The sequence below is a fragment of the Elephantulus edwardii genome, unplaced genomic scaffold, assembly GCF_000299155.1.
Source record: "Elephantulus edwardii isolate Elephantulus edwardi_28Jun2011 unplaced genomic scaffold, EleEdw1.0 scaffold00023, whole genome shotgun sequence".
NCBI lineage: Eukaryota > Metazoa > Chordata > Mammalia > Macroscelidea > Macroscelididae > Elephantulus > Elephantulus edwardii.
The window spans coordinates 16,764,475-16,782,449 of record NW_006399773.1 but is presented as its reverse complement, the minus strand read 5'-3'; the positions used below and the strand labels follow the sequence as shown (position 1 = coordinate 16,782,449).

The 17,975-nt window shown below is 35.6% G+C and overlaps 1 pseudogene; it reads left to right on the top strand.

The window, feature by feature from the left end:
- Positions 1-7,080: 7,080 nt before the first annotated feature.
- Positions 7,081-7,482, top strand: LOC102875474 (annotated as a pseudogene).
- Positions 7,483-17,975: the final 10,493 nt, after the last annotated feature.

Below are 17,975 nucleotides of genomic sequence, written 5' to 3'. Positions count from 1 at the left end.
ATTCATTAACTATACAACTTGTAAAAATGATAAAATCTTGTCACTGAGAAAGAAAATTAGTAGAAGGACATACTGAAGAAGGTAAAAGACTACAACCTTCCATGAGATGTACTGCATCTCAACATAAAATTTCTGATCACTTCCATTGAGTGAGAATCAACTCATCCATCATCAGGGTTTTAGGGACATTTAATGTCCTTCTTTCCCCTGCAAAGCAGCTGGTGAATTTGAGCCTCCAGAGGGATACAGTCTTGGGTTATTAGAGCAACTTCCTACAGTGCACACGATTAGAGCTCCAAGGAAATGAAATCCTCAACATCTAATCAATATGCAATATCATGATAATCAGAAAAAGACTGAAATTATAAAAAAAATATTTTCTTTTAATTGAGTCTACAAAGACCATGGAGGCAACAGTCAAGAAATAAAATTTAAAAATTTATCGCATTGGACAAGTCTGTTACTAAAGGTTTCTTTAAACTGTGAGAACATTAAAAGATATTAACTTTGAGGAGGAAGCTATGTCCGACCCAAGCCATGATATCGTCTATCATTTCCTATGAACATAAAAGTTGCACAATAAATAAGCAAGACTGAAGGAAAATCTATATCTTTTAGTTCTGATATTAGTGAAGAATTACTGAATATATCATGGACTGCCAGCAAAACTTAAAAACATGTCTCGGAATAAGTACAATTGAAATGTTCTTTGCATGTAAAGATAGAGAAATGCTGCCTTGCTTACTTTGGATATGTCTTCAAAAGTGCCCAATCTCTGAAGAAGGAAATCCTGTTTTGTAATGTCAAGGGCCAGCATAAAATGAAGACTGTAAACAAGAAATTTATACTCTGTTTGCAATAATGAATTCAAACATATCAAAAACTGTGAGGCTATTCTGTGATCTGTGCTTTGCTTTATGCTACATAGGGTTACTATGAGTTGGAGTCCACTTGATGGTAATAATTGATGACAACAACAATAAAAATAATATCACTGTCCTAATTTATATAATATTGTAATTGGTTAAAAAAATCTTCAATGAGTAGGTTATGTCGTAATCTTCCTGATGAAATAAGTAGGAAGTATTATTTTTCTTGTATCATCAAGCAAATGTATCATTCATATAAAATCTAGCTCTCAATTTTCTAAAAAATGATTATGTAAATTGACTAGATGCAAATGAACAAATCAAGTTGATGGCTTCTTTGTATAATCTTATGAGCCAATTTTCCAAATAAAGATTTTCAATGGAAAAAAAAATCTTGAAGATACACAGTAATTTCTTCCTAGAAGCATATAATTACTGCAAACCTTAATTTCCATATCACACTATTAATTGCTTATCATCCAAAGCTGCAGATATAAGATCTGCTGATGGTTCGTAACAAAACTAGAAATTAATGAATTAATGTGTAATGGGTTTTGTTCAATATTTTTCCTTATTTAGTTTTACCTATATATAGATTTTTCTCTGAATCATGTAAATGATATAATTGGGTTTTTCAAACTTTAATTTCGTAAATAGAATATAAAAATAAAATATAGCATTTCATTTTCAAATTTGAATCAACAAATGAAATTAAAACATATTTGTTGTTTAAAAGAAATATAATTTTAAATGAATGACTATATTTAAAACTAACTTAAAGGTGTGACAATAGACAAGTTATCTGTCTAGGTTTATACTTTTGTTCAAAGCAATAACTTGTCGTGCATACCTGACCGGCAGGTCTGCTGTTTGACTTTGCTGTGAAACCAGATGTTTAAAAATCCAACACCAGTCTAATCAGTTATCTCTATTGTCATTGCCAGAGTCTAGTTGAAGAAAAGCACCCTAGCTGGGCATCTGCCAGGAGTCCACTGAAGGAGTATTAATGAGACTGATGTGAAGCAGGCAGTTATTTCTCCAGAGGGTGAAGCGTTACAAACTAGTGACCATGAAGAAGTTAAGGAAAAGACAAATGGGCTGTTCCTTTTCTGGCTGAGAGCATATCTTACTGAGAACAATTCCTGAAGAGAAGTCAGAGTTCCACTTTGATAAATGACATGTGGGAAAACCTTGCTTTGCTCTTTTGCCTTGTTCTGGGGTAGACATCAAAAATGCACTTGATGAGCTTTAGACTCCCCTTCAGGTGAAGATGAGCTCAGGGAATTAAACATTCTGAAGTCTTAGGTTTTCATATAATTTTTCTAACTTTCTTTCTACATCATATTGCACACTTGAAGAACTCGAGACCACAGAAATTACATACAGTTCTTTTTTATTATTTGTAAAATTTAATACAATTTACAAAGACAAATAAATAAGTAAAAAATAATTCAGGCTTACATAAAGTCTAAGTATAGGTAAAACTACACACCTGAAAATGGAATACCGTCTAAAGTATCCAAACAACATTAAATACTCTGATTTTCCAACTAACTGTTTACATACATCTTAAAGTATTATAATGAAATGTGCAAAGGGTTGGACTCAGAAAATCAAAATGGCCAGCATTTCTCAGCATTGCTTTTTATTTAATTGAAATTTTAATGAAAGTTTATAGAAAATTTGGATTTCTAGTCATTCATTGTTATACATTTTCATTCCTTCCCACCCCCCCAGATCACTTTTCTTTTTTTTTTAAAAAAAAAAGCAACAACAAAACAATCCTTTTATTGTTGTACACACACTCCCTCAGTCCAAGAAGTTACATACATGTCTTAAATGTCAATTAAATTTAGGAGCAGAGAAAGGATAAAGGAAGAACTTATCCTATTTAAATTCCACATCAAAATTTTCTCCTGTAATGATTGGTAGAGTTAACAGATTAAGACAGGTTTGGAAGCAGGAGTAGCATCCACCTTCTAAACATACCTGTGGGAACTCTATGAACTTAAAGAGAGGACAATAGTTAAAGAACAGAGCTAAAGTCTTTTGTTTATAGGGTTGCTATTTGATGACACTTAACAATAACAACAATATATAAAGCCAGGCCCTTATCTCCATTTTGGAGTTGGATGAAGAGACTGGACTCCATAAAACAGAGCTCTTGTTTTGGTTGAGGATCTGTGTGGATTTTTGTTTGTTTGTTTGTTTGTTTGTTTATTTAAGCCTCTTGTTTAGAGTCAACAAGACTTCCTAAAGGGCCCTTATATTTAAAACTTGGGCCCAAGGGATTATATTTTAATCTCTTGTTACTATATTTTGGAGGAACATTCTTCTAAGTCATACAGCATTCTGGTCAATTTGCTGTGCTGAGGTAATCTAGGTTTGTTGGGACACTGAACCTTGTGCCATTGGAGTCTCAAATGCCATAATGGAACAACTATGCCATAGGTGTGCCAAACACCATAATGGCTACTAATTGTGGGCAGTGTTTAGTGGAGCTCCCAGATTAATGAAGGTTTGGAAGCAGAAGTGGCATCCCCTTCCTAAACCACATGCTTCTGGAAACTCTATTAACTTGGAGAAATGACAATACTTCTAGGAAATGAGAGAGAGGGGAGAGGAAGAACGAGAAGAGAGAGAAAATAGAGGTGAGAGGACAGAGAAGAGAGAGGAGAGAGAGACACACACAGAGAGACTGAATTTGTATTTAAAAGTGAGTTGGGCCTGACAGTCTAGTGTTATTTTTGGAAGAACATTCTTCTAAGTTGTACAGCACTTCTTTGTCAATTTTCTGCACTGAGGTAATCTGGGTTTGCCGTGATGCTGAACCTTGTGCCATTGGGGGTTAAATACCATAATGGCTGCCCATGGTGGACAGTGTTTGGTGGAGCTCCCAGTTTAAACAGATTTGGAAGAAGAAGTGACATCCACTTTATAAACCACATGCCTCTGGAAACTCTAAGAACTTGGGTAAACTATGATAGTTATAGGAAGGCCTCAGGCCTTTTGTTGATAGGGTTGCTACGAGTTGTGCTTGACTCAATGGCAATCAACAACAACAATACTCTTATTATCCAATCCAAGTACTTTATTACATTGATCAAGCTGCAGATTTTAGATTGCTGAACACAAAGGGATATAGAATCTAGGTATATTCATAATACTGAGATTACTTTGAATAGATGAATTTTGGTTCAAAATTGAGAAAATGGCATGATTTCTTTTAGAATATTCTCACTTTCCCATCTTACTTATAATTTACAAATCATAATTTTACTTCTCAATCCAAAGAACATATTTTTAATCATAGTGTTTAATCTGACAACAAATAAAAATAATAATCTTAAAAAATAAAAATCTTAATCCTGCTGACTCTTGCCTTATCTTATGGCATCAGCACTAATAATCTGTTTAAGATGTACATTCTTTTTGATAGTAAGCACATTGACTAATAATAGAGAATAATCTTATGTTGTTAGTTGTCTTTGACTAATGGCAGCTTTATGCGCAAAAAAGCAAAATATGCTGGGATCTGTGCCATCTTCGTGTAAATATTGGTACAAAGTGATTGTTTTTAAACCTTTAAAGAAGTCTCTTGCAGCATATTTATTCAATGCAATATGTTTTGTTATTTCTTGATTGCTGTTTCCATGAACATTAGTTTTTATAAAAGTAAAACGAAACTACAATGTTTCTCCTCTATTCGTCTTGACTTTTATTTTTACAATTTGAAAATCGCTATTTTCTCACATTCAGGCTTAATAAACACTAAGGGTTCTATTCTCTAACTTTCATTACCAAGGGTTTCAAGATGTCTGTATTTTTGTTATGAAAGAAGATTGTACTATTTGCATATCATAGATAAATATTGAATCTTCATCCTATGTTGATGCTATGATCTTCATACTGAATAATTTCTTAGCTAATTTCTTCATTATATAGAAAAAACAAGTAAAATTAAAAGGCGGAAACCTTTCCATGTCTTTTGTTATTTGAAATAAAATGTTATTGTTTTTAGGTCTGTAACATTTATAACAACTTATGGTGACCCTAAGAATTGAAGTGACCACCAATTGGAATATACAACAATAGTAATACACCAATAATAAGAACAGCATTTGAACCCTGTCCTGTTCTATTCGTTGCTCAACACTTCTGACTAACTCGAGCATATTGCTGCAGTCACTGTGTCAATCCATTGTCTCCTCTCTTTCACTGAGTCGCTACCTTTCTAACTATGATGTCTTTTTTCAAGGAATACTTTTTTCTAGGAATATTCCTAAAGTATGTGAGATGAAGTTTTGTCATCCTTACCTTTAAGGAGCATTCTGGCTGCATGCTCCAACAATCAGTCTGTTCCTTTAGCAGTCAATGGGTTATTCAGTACTCCACCATTGCTGAAACGCATTGATTCTTCCTTTGTCATCTTTATTCATTGTCCAGCTTTCCAATGCCTAGCAAGTAATTGAAAAGACCATGGCCTGAATCAAGCGCCTCTTAAAACTGACATCACAGCTCCTTAGTAATTTAGAGAAATCTCTGACAGCTGACTTGTTGAATGCAATACATTTCTTGCTCTTCTGGCTGATTCTATTAAAAGTGTTGACTGTGGATCCAGGTAAGATAAATCATTGATAATCTCAATACTTTCTCCATCTATCATGACGTTATTTTTTGGTTGATTGGGAGGACTTTTGTCTCCTTAATGTTATCCTTTTATTCTCTTTGAACAGATTTAATTTTGTTTACAAAATAAAAAAAAATAGTGAAAGTAGGAGTTCTGTAATTCCCAATATTTGAATGTTATCTTTATTTGTTATGATGAGTCAGAGAGGATTCTCAGCATTTAACATGAGCAATAACTTCCCCAAAACAGTAAAAAGCACATCTTTTCAAAATCACCAATTGGAATATACACCAATAAAGGATGATGTCCTGAGCATGCCTTAACAAATTGGAAACAAAGTGCATTGTCAGATCATAGAGTGATTATTCTGTTACTGTTGTTGTTATTGTTGGGTTCTCAGATACAGAGCATCACTATGTGTAACCAAAACTCTTCCTGATTCTGGATCTTCTTCACAATCTCTGTTTCACTTAAGCTTTTGTAGTCTAGCTAGGCACTGCGTCAGTCCATTTCATTGAAAGTCTTACTCAATTTCAATGACTTTCCACTTTTCCAAGCACGGTATCTTTTTCTTTTCAGAGACATGTTCTTCTTTAAAATGTGGTCAAAGTATGAAAAATCTTCATTATCCTTAATTCTATGGAATACTTTTACTTTATTTATTTCACTATAGATTTATTTGTACTTTAGAAATCAATAGTAGTTTTTGGAGATTAAATGACACATTTCCAAATAACACATGGAAATGAATCACATTTCCCTGACATATCTTCCATGACACATCAAAGGACACACCTTTTGGATCTTTTGACCAAAAAGAGAAATTGCTAGAAGATTTTAAAATTGTATTTTGATCAAAATAAATGTAACACCAGGCAAATCAACCAATAACATTTTATGACAGACTTGGAAACAAGAGTGGTATCCACTTCCTGATCAACTTGCTTCCAGAAATTCTATGAACTTTGTTAAATGTCGATGGTCGTAGAGTGGCTTCAAGCCTTTTTTTCAGAGGGTCACTCACTATGAGTAGTACTGGACTAAAAGGCAATCAACAACATCAAGCAAAATGTATGCGTGTAGTAAAGCCAATGTTTAGAGAACATGATAAAACAATGAATGTGTACATTACAAAAGAAAATATGCCAATAATAACCAAAGTGCCACATTAAGGAAACAGATAAAGAGCAAAATAAATTAAAAGTATAAGAAAATAGCAAAAACTGTTGTTACCTGCCATCAAATTGTAGATGACTTATAGTGACCCTATGAATGAAAGACCTGAATACTTGTGTAACTTAGATCATTTCTCCAAGTTCATAGAGTTCCCGAAAACAAGCTGTTTTGGAAGTGGATGCCACTCCTGCTTCCAAGCTTGTTTTAACTGGGGAGCTCAACCAAACACTGTCCACCAGGCTAACAATTATCGCATCTGACACATCAGTGTCATAGTGTTCAGCATCACAGCTACCACGAGTTACCTCTGTACAGCAGTGCAAAGACTAGTGCTATACCACTTAGAAGAATGTTTGACCAAAAACAATGAAAACCAAGCCTGAGGGCTAGGGATTAAAATCACCCATGTTTTTCTTCCTCTTCTGGAGATGCGGTGTAGAGTCATTCAAAAAGGTCCAGCATCTGACCTACTGTCATCGGCTGTCCTACAACACAGCCTCTAACAAAACTAGGCTGTCCCGAACCCCTGGTAACAGAATTGTTTACCTTTATACCAAGAAGGTTGGAAAAGACCAGAATCTGCATGCGGTGTGTGCCTGGGCTGACTAAGAGGGGTCTGTGCTATGAGACCTAAAGTTCTCATGAGGTTGGCAAAAACAACAACAAAAAATGTCAGCAGAGCTTAAGGCGGTTTCATGTGTGCTAAGTTGTGTCTGTGACAGGGTTAAGTGAGCTTTCTTTATTGAGGAGTAGAAAATTGTTGTGGAAGTACTGAAGGCATATATACAAAGTCAGAAAGCTAAATAAAAATGGCACATCCTTAATAAAATTTTAAAAAATATCACCCACCTTTAACTCGGTAACGTAACTTTCTATTCACCAGGCCTAGATGGGAAATAATTAAAATAAAATTAGTAAATCAATGGCAAAAATCAAAATATGTCCTCTAAAAGGAAAAAAAAAGTATAAATTTGCAGTCAAAGTAACAAAATAGCAAAGACAGAGTCAGATGAAATAAATGGTAATTGGCATGAAAAAAAGAGTCATCACTTGTATTCCAGGTATATTAAAATGATAGTAAAAAAGAGAAATATTAGAGCTCTATAAACAGATATTTGATAATTTACAGATGGATAAATTACTCAAAACATGTAACTTCTAAAACTCACATAAGTATTTAATCCATCTAAATTTTAATCCATGGTTACTTAAATTAATATTTTATTTACTCTGATTGCACATATTTTTAGTCTCTTGATCAGAAAAACCATTCATATAATAAATATCATATCATATACAAGTAAAATCTTGTTGAAGATTATTTTAAAAACAGTTAAGCAGTCCATAGACAGTGAATTTCCAGGCATTTAGTCTGGATTCTGAAGAAGCCATGGCATGAAGGATGTTGCTGCTGAAGAATATCATTACTGATGAGAGGTGGACTTTGGCTGAAAGCTGAGGATACCAGAAATAGGTTCATCTGTGTGTTTTGCTGACTATACAAATGCTGTTGACCGTATTGTTATGTGTCTTGTATCTGAACCACAGTGAATTTTGAGAAGCTGTAATTTGCACAGGAGGTGATTGCCCATTATTTTCCTACACAACAGCTGGTGGACTCGAACAGCTTGCCTTTTGTGTGACCACACAATCATTACCCACTGTTTGATGTTGTGCACGTGTTAGTCAGAATCGCCTTAGATCTGACTCTCTGCAGGTTTTCAGAGAACACAGGAGGAGGAGATTGTCCATCCTTCTCCTCCAGAGCTTCTGGTGGATTCAGATCTCATGCCTTTGAAATTGCAGTGTAACTTCTTATGACTAGGTCATCAAAGATCCCTTTACCCATTATACTATTATATAAGCGCAATTAAGTGTTCTGGAATCGCCATGCTTCTCAGTGTTAGCCATAATTTATTATAATGTTTGCTTACCCACTAGGCCATCATAATAACTAATAGTCAACATTGAGAAGCATGGGGATTCCAGAACACTCAATTGTATTCATATACCACCAATGAAAAGCCATTAAAAAAAAACAAAAACAAGACTAGAAGAATAACTAGTCAGATGTGTATAAATGTCCACAAAAGAGAGAAGAAAGGAGAGAGGACAAAGACCAGAAGGTGGGGAGGAGAGAAATCAGAACGTTTCAGAGTTTGGTGGGTGAAGAAACTCCTTTTGGAAAGATTCAGTAGGGATCTAAAAAGATGGTGTTTTAGTGAGCAGATGCAATCTACACTGAAGGCTGCATTGCTTGATCTTCTGCAACTGAAGGTGTTAGTAATCTGAATCTCTTCACAATCTATCATGATGTAACCAATTGGTTCTGTGGTGAGAATCTTTGTCTTCTTGATATTGAGCCTCAATCCATATTGAAGGCTTTATTCCTTGACCTTCTGCAGCAAGCACTTCAGGTCCTCGTCAGTTTCAGCAAACAGGGTTGTGTCATCTGCATAATGCAGACTGTTGATTAATCTACCTCCAATCCTGATGCCACACTCCTCTTCATAGAATCCTGGTTCTCAGATAATTTTCTCAGCATACAGACTGAATAAGTATGGAAAGAAAATTCAACCCCGACAAGGATCTTCAGCATTATTTTGCTTGCATGTGATATTAATGATATTTTTCGATAGTTTCCACATTCAGTTGGATCACCTTTCTTGGGAATAGAGACAAATATAGACCTCTTCCAATCCATTGGGCAGACAGCTGTCCTCCAAATTTCCTGGCATAGACTGCTGAGTGCATCCAAGGCTGCATCTGTAAATTGAAACAACTCAACTGGAATCCCATTAGTTCCATCATGGATTGGATCTTAATGTAAAGAAGACAAATATTTTTACCACTGGACTGATAGTGTCATGAAGGATGGAGAGGTGATTGAAACTATTCACAACTTCATTGTGTTTGGATCCACAATTAACACCCTTGATACCAGCAGTCAGAAAATAAGAAGACACATTGCACTGGGACAATCTGCAGTTACTGTAGTTAGAGACCTCTCCAAATTATGGAGGAGTAACTTTGTCAATTTTAGGACAGAGGTGTATCTGATTCAGGCCAATATCTGTCCAATTACTTGCTATGCATCTGAGAGACAGACAATGAAAAAGGATGACAGAAAAGGAATTGATGCCTTTGTGTTGTGGTGTTGGAGAAGTGCATTGAGTATCCCATGAACACTTAAGAGAATGCATAGATTTGTCTTGGAAAGGATACAGGCAGATTGTCCTTTGGAGGCAAGAATAATGAGGCTTTGCCTCACATACTTTGGGCATGTTGCTGGAGAGTCTGTTCCTTGGAGAAGGAAATGATGCCGAGAAGGGTGACGGATGGGTGAAAGATAGGAAGACACTCAACCAGGTGGATTGACACAGTGACTGCAGCAATGGGCTCTCATGAGTCAGGAAATCTGAGGACGGCACAGGTTAGAAAAGGGTTCAGATGTTTTGTTCAGAGGGTCACTATGAATCATGCTCGACTCAAAGGAACTTAACAACAATAACAACAATGTAGTGGGCAGAGGGCAATGATTAATTTTATATGACACAATATATGAGATTGATTGTATAAAACACAATGTGAATTAAAAAACACCCCCACAATTAAAAAAAAAAGAAACCAATACCAACAACAAAAGAGTAAACGAGGAAATCTCAAAAATGAATATAGAAAGTAAGGAAGAACAAGGCCATAATGCATTTTAAAATCAAAGACTTACACATTAGGATTGTATTCTTTTACCAGATATAATCAAACTATATAATGAGTAATTATTCTGAAAAAACTTTTTTTCCTGAAGAGTAACTGATGAGTTTGAACCACTGACTCATTTTTTTAGCAATGAATTGTTTCAACAGGTACACTACTAAGTAATTCTCTATGGATGCTAAACAGTTAATTAAATGAGACTATAAGAATGTTTATTATTTAGGCACACATCTAGTAACATGGACTCAAGGAGAGACTTCTTTGAAGTATTAGGTAAGGATGATTTTCTAAGGAAGTTACTTTAATGAGATTTTGATTGAGAATTTATTATTGCTATTCTAGCAACAAGATTGGTTGTGCAAGTAGACTCCAAAACACAGCATACAGATTGTGGAGATGGCACAGCATAGGGCATGGTTCAGATCTGTGCTTCATAGAATCATTATGAGCTGTAGTTGACTTATTTGCATCTAACAAAAACAAATAGACACTATCGTTTTATTTGAACTACATAAAATGTCAAGTAAGGATAATTTTCAATGTTGTGATATCTGTTGTGCAATAAATATATCTTGTTTTATTGCATTTTATAGATTGTGTTTATTACAAATTGAAACACTGTGATAACCCGGTGTGGAGTAAATCTATCAATGCTGCTTTTCCAGAAGCCACTGCACATTTCATGTCTCTGTCACTTTTTGGTAATTTTCATATTATTTCAAAGGTTTTCAAAATGCTTTTTACAGTATAATGTAAATATCTCTTTTATGTGTACAGAAAAGCCAGAAATTGTTTCGACTTGCATCATTTTGTTACTTGCTTTATTTCAGTGCTGTGGAAATGAATCTGAACTATTTCTAAAACATGTCAATATACATCTCTGCTAGCTACTGTAGCATGAAAACAACTACATGCAATATATAAGCGAATAGAGATGGTCGGGTCACACAACTTTGTATAGAAGAAAAAGTGGTGTGCTATATTCCCTGCCTGTCCTAGTGTTCAGTTACATTGTTTATTCATATTTTATTTGTTATAGTCACATTCTTCACATGAAAATTTAAACAAGAATTTACATCTTACTCTTATTATTTTTAAGCAACTGAAGGACTATACATTGCAATTTCTAAATTAAATTTGTTCAATTTTATCCATTTGTAGTTTAAAAAGCCAGTGTTCTTTTAGGTCAAGAATCATTTTCTTTTCTTCTTGATTTGAGTTATCCCAAAGAACAAAAGTTGTGGTTCTACTATATTTAGTGGGCATACTCCACAGGCCATTTATGATTCGAATGACCACATCTCTCTAGTGGTCTGTCTCCATCAGCAACTCAGCTGAACAAAGATGAACATTCTCTTCCTGTACAATTTACAAACTCAGAAACCTAAGTGAGGGTAAGAAATGAATAAAGTAAAATCAACTGGAGAAAAATGTGTTTTATAATCATTGTTGTTGTTGTTGTTGTTGTATGCTGTCAAGTCGTCAAGTCAGAACCAGACCATTGTTGACCCTCCAGCAGGTTTTCGGAGGCAGTTAATTGCATAGAAGGAGATTGATCACCCATCCTTCTCCCATGTTGCAGCTAGTGGCCTCAAACCACATGCCTTCAGGATTATAGTGCAACTTCTTCCCAGCAGGCCACCAGAGCTCCCTTTTATGATCATTATTACTCACAAACTTCACTGAATAATTGTTAAAATAACTCTTTTCTAAAGTGTGCTCTGTGGAATAATTAAAGTGATGTACTAAGCAAGCAGTAACTCAAATACGTTTAAAATCACAGTATGCCCCCCCATTGCAACATTTTCTACAACCAGAAAAATAAGTGAGAAAACATTTCTTTTTAAATTGTTACTCTCTTATAGTTCAAAATCAAAGTAAACTTCCTTTAAGGAAAAATATTACTGATGTTGTTATTATTAAGTGTTATGTCGTTGACTGAGGAGCATAATGACACTATAACCAACATACAAATAATCTACTTAATTATATTAAGGAGTGGTCACATTATAACTCACAATATTTTATTTTTATTTTTGGTACAAAATGAACTTAACACAACAAATAGAATATAAACTTGAGAATTTTGTTTTCTTTTGTCAAGGTTTTAATATACCAACATTTAGCACATCTAGACCTGAAACTTTACATCTTTTAGTTCATATACTGCTCACTTAGTAACTGCTTAACGGGAGCTCTGGTGGCCTAGTGGCAAGAAGCGACATTGCAATCCTCTAGGTGTGCTTTTCAGATCCACCATATATGACCTTGGAGAAGGAAGGGCAATCTCCTCCTGTGCCAGTCAGATCAGATTCGATGGTACATAACATGGGGGAAAAAAGAAAACACAAAAAAAATCTGCTCAAACATTCACACTTTAGTCTTCTTTAATAAGGTTTATCATATATATCTAAAAAGATTTTTTTCTTATTGTATAAAGCAAAGAATAGATTTTCCTGACATATATGTTAGAAGAAAGAACATGCATGTTTCCTAAATATACTTGCCTGATTAAAAAAAAAAAAGGAAAAACAAACCTAAAACTGTTGTGATCTATTTGCAAAAGAAAAAAGAAGCAATATTTTAGAGAGCTTTCTGGCTTGCTGTGCTGTCATGCATGTGCTTGTTCCAAGAGTCTCATATTTCACTATTCAAATGATTATAAGGTTACCTTTTGGTGATATTGATTAATTAACAATTTAAAAAACCAACACTGCTGCAAGAATACGGCTCCATTATCTTTAACAAGTTAATAGTTTACTATCAGGGAATTTATTAACAGGTACAAAGAAAAAGAAAATGGCTATCTCACACAACAACATTTATCTAAGCAACCATTTGATTCAGTTTATCATCTAGTCATTCCTCAGTCCTTTGTCAATATTGCAAGATTTTTAAAATATTTTTAGTATAATTTCCTATGGGTTTTTTGTTTTGCTGGTGGTGTTTTTTTTGTTTGGGTTTTTTCTTTCTTTTCTTTTCTCTTTCTCTCTCTTTTTTTTTAAAGCCATTACCATTAAGAAGTTGGGGGCAAAGTATTAATTGAGGGCAAATTTTTAGATATTCCTAAGATTTTCTTCAGGCTCATTCAATTCTATTTACTCTTATTTTATCACTCTTTAGTAATAAAATATGCAGAATGAATGCATTCACTACTTAATGGAGTTTTTACTTTCAAAAATTTCATTCAGATAAGGGGTTTTCAAATTTTAATTTTCCAATGCTGGCCAATCTTTTAATCGTGCTTTTATTTATAAATAGATTGTATTCCTCTCACAAAGTAAATGTATTTGGTCTCTAGTTAAAAATGTGTCCTTGCAAGTTTTTGCCAGCAAAATTATACCAAGCTGAATCATGGATAACACAAATGAGCATAAGATCAACAGGGGCAGAAGCAATCTTCATAATGGGCTGAAGTTATAGCCCAGGGGAGATGAGATGGTCAGAAAATGAACTCAAGTTTAAAGCTGATACAAAGGTAGCTAGTGTGAGCCCAAAGGGTTTATTGGAAAATATAATTCCTTAAATAATTGCTTCCAACTTCTTGGGTGATTTGAAGTAGAGAGAAAACAGGACTATAAGCATTTCCAAGCTTAGTAAGTTGTTTAATCAAAACAAATTCACTAGATAACTAGGTAAAAAAGATCTACAGTCTGACCTTAACCAAATTAAAAATGTAATGATGTATGAGAAACGGAGATAATGATATATGAGGAAGGGAATTTTGGTTGCCTTGTGGGTAAAAAGCTGCTCTGCAATCCCAAAAGCACATGGTTCGAGGCCTCTGACTGCTCCACAGGATTGTTATGTTCTACAGAGTCAGAGCCAACCCATAGCTGACCCTCCAGTGGGTTTTCAGAGGCAGTTAATCGCATGGGAGGAGACTGCCCGAGCAGCTGTTGGATTCAAACTGTGTGCCTTTGGGATTACAGTGGATATGGATGGGGAATCTTCTCCCTTGTAATTGTTGTTGTTGTTGATTGTCATTGAGCACAGCGTGACTCATAGCAACTCTATGAACAAAAGACCTAAAGCCTTTCTATAACTATCATCATTTCTTAAACTTCATAGTTTCCAGAGGCATGCTGTTCAGGAAGTGGATGCCACTCCTGCTTCCAAACCTTGTAATTAACTGCCTCTAAAAACCTGGCAGAGGGTCAGCTATGAGTAGGTTCTGACTTTGCAGTACACAACAACATATGAGAATAATGAATTTTTAAACAGAAACACTAAGAATGAGCTGGGAACACTGGTGGTATACTGGCAAGAAGCTGTGCTGCAATCTCAAAGGCACAAGGTTGGGATACATGAGATGCTTAGAGGCAGAAGTTCGGGCAATCTCCTCCCTTGTGACTTACTGTCTCTGAAAACCCACTGGAAGGTCAGCTATGAGTTGGTTCCAATGTGACGGTACAAAACAACAAGAAAGTTAGAAATTTTAGTTTTAGAAAATAAATTATGAGAAAGTAAATTTAAAATGTGTTTTTATTTTTAGTAATTGTAATGTGATGGATAATTTCTTTATGGTCTTTCTCACCTTAATATTAATTGAAACTTAACTAAACCCCTGGATTGATGTTGTTGTTGTTGTTGTTAGGTGCCATCTAGTAGAACATGACTTATAGTAACAATATGAGCAAAATATCTGAACCTTATTCTGTCCTGCACCATCCTCACACTTTCAGACACACAAGAGCCCATTGCAAAAGTCACTGTGTCACTCCACCTGGTCAAGGGTCTTTCTCTCCTTTGCTGACCCTTCATTCTTCTCAACATCATGTCCCTTTCCAAGGAAGAGCATCTCCTAGCAACATGTCCGAAGTATGTGAGGTGAAACCTCATCATTTTGGTCTCCAAAGAGCATGCCAGCTGCATAATCACCAAGACACATATGTTCTTCCTCTTGACCATCCATGGGATGTTCAGTGCTCTTCTCCAACACCACAGCTCAAAGGCATCAATTTCCCCCCGCCCCCTGTCATCCTTGTTCGTTGTTCAGGTCTCAGATGCATAGTTTGGAATTGGAAAAAACTATGGCCTGAATCAGACACATCTTAATCCTCAAACTGACATCACTACTCCTGAATAATTTGGAAAGGTCCATAAATGCAAATTTTCCCAGTGCAATGTGCCTCCTTATTTCCTGGCTGTACCAACAGTGTTAATTGTGGATCCAAGCAAAACAAAGCTGTTCACAGTTTCAGTCTCTTCTCTGCCCATCATGGTGTCACCTATGGGTCCAGTGGTAAGAATCTTTGTTTCTTGATTGTGAGACACAATCCATACTGAAGGCTGCATTCCTTGATCTTCTGCAACAAGTGCTTCAGGTCCTCCTCATTTTTAGTGAGTAAGGTTGTGTCATGTGCATAATGCAGGTTATTTGTGAGTCTTCCACATATTCTGATGTCACACTTCTCTTCAAAGAGTCCAGCTTCTTGGATAATTTGCTCAGCATATAGTTTGAACAGGTATTGAGAAAGGTTACAACCCTGATGCACTCCCTTCCCAATTCCAACCATGCAGAGCTTCCCTGCTCCATTCGCACAGCGCCTCCTTATTCAGGTATTGGTTCCACATGAGCACAATCAAGTACTTTGGAATTCCCATTCCTAACAATATCATCCACAACTTGTCATGATCGCACAGTCAAATGCTTTTTGATAGTCAGTAAAGCACAAATAGACATTCTTCTGGTATTCTCTACTTTTAGCCAGGATCCATCTGACTTCAGCAATGATATCCCTGCTGCCACAGCCTCTTCTAAATCCTGCTTAAACTCTGGCTGTTCCAGCCGTTTTGAATGATCTTCAGCACTATTTTGCTTCCATGCGATATCGATGATATTATTGTTCAATAATCTCCACATTCAGTTGGATCACTTTTCTTGGGAATAGGAATAAATATAGACCTCTTTCAACCCATTTTCCAGACAGCTGTCCTCCAAATTTCCTGGTATAGACTGGTGAGTATATCCAAAGCTGTTTGTTAATTGAAACCATTGGTATTCCATCAATTCCTGGGGCCTTATTTTTTTTGCGAATGCGCCTTCCATGAAGTTTCTACTTCCTCCTTCATTATCTTTTTGCTCCTGTTCATATGATTCTTCTGATGTTTTTCACTCATTCCATTCTTTCTGGCACAGTTACTCTGTTTATACTCCTTATCTTCTTTTGATGCTTTCGGGGTCATTCAGTATATTGCCCATAGCATCTTTCAATATGGCGACATGAGGCTTAAATATATTTTTCAGTTCCTTCAGCTTGAGAAATGGAGAACGAGTTCTTCCCTTTTATTACTCCAATTCCAGCTCTCTGTACATTCCATTATACATATAATACTTCGCTTTGTCCTCCCAAGCAGCTTTTTGAAATCATCTATTCAGCTCTTTCATTTTGACATCTTTTCCTTTAGATTTGGCTTCTCGATGTTCCAATTCAACCTTTAGGTAAATCATTGGGTAGGATTATGAAATTAGACGATAGTTGGACAGCAAAGAAATTAAATAACTTGCTAATATGCAGATTAAAGTGTTTAGTATCATTGTGGGTATGGAATCATACAAAAAAGTGTGTGGAACTCTAATGAGAGGAGTAATAGGTGTGCCATCCAGCGAGACTAAAAGTGAACTGTTTCCTAGACAAAGAGTGTGGAAGGCTACCATTGGGAATATGAAGAAAAAAATGGAAATAGAAAATGCCTTTTAAATTTATGTCACATAAGTGAGAACATCCTAGATGTAGTAGCTCTGACATAGGAGGCAGAAATGGTGAAAATAAGACTTAGAATGGAGACAGCAGAGGCAGAAGAACTAGAAGATTGTCACAAGGCATAGCAAGATTTTGTAGCATACAAAACAGGGAAGATGATTGTCTTCAGGCTGGAGACTTATGGAGAGATGAAGTGCTTCTGGGCACATGCAACTTACTGACTCACAGAGTTGGAAAGTTGTATTGTCAGACTGGGACTTGCTAATGGAGTGGGCTATATCTGAGAAGTTTCTGTTTAATAAATTTTATAACTCTTATCCAAGTAGAGAGGAGTCCCAGAGAGCAGTCTTCCTACAAGTGTAGCTGAAAAGAGACTATCCTGAGTTTTTTACCTGATGCTAAATTGCAACTTGGTACTACCCTAATAAACACTATGCATATGACCTGTTAGCTTTGTGTGGGTGTTTCATGGGAGGGATCATGTTGTGAGAATTGAGAAAAAAGTTGGAGGAAAGTGCATATGTGATGTCTAATTTCATAGGGATCAATACTGAGCTGATGTTGTTGGTGATTCTCTTTCTTTCTCATGAAGTCAGAGACCAGATACATGTACCACACCAATACATGCTCATTTATTTATATTAACATTGGCTTTCTCAATTAAATATTCTAATTAGTTTATAAAAATATAGGTATTCTTGGGTTGTTACACATTTCGGCTTGCTTTTCTCCACAGTCAATATTCTTGGCACCATCAGTGAGGAAATCAAAAGACAATTAAAGAAATCTGCTGTCAGGGATCACTCCAGAGTACTAAAGAGCAATTATATCAGTCTAGAGACTAAGGTGCACATGCTTCAGGTTTGCTATGCATCA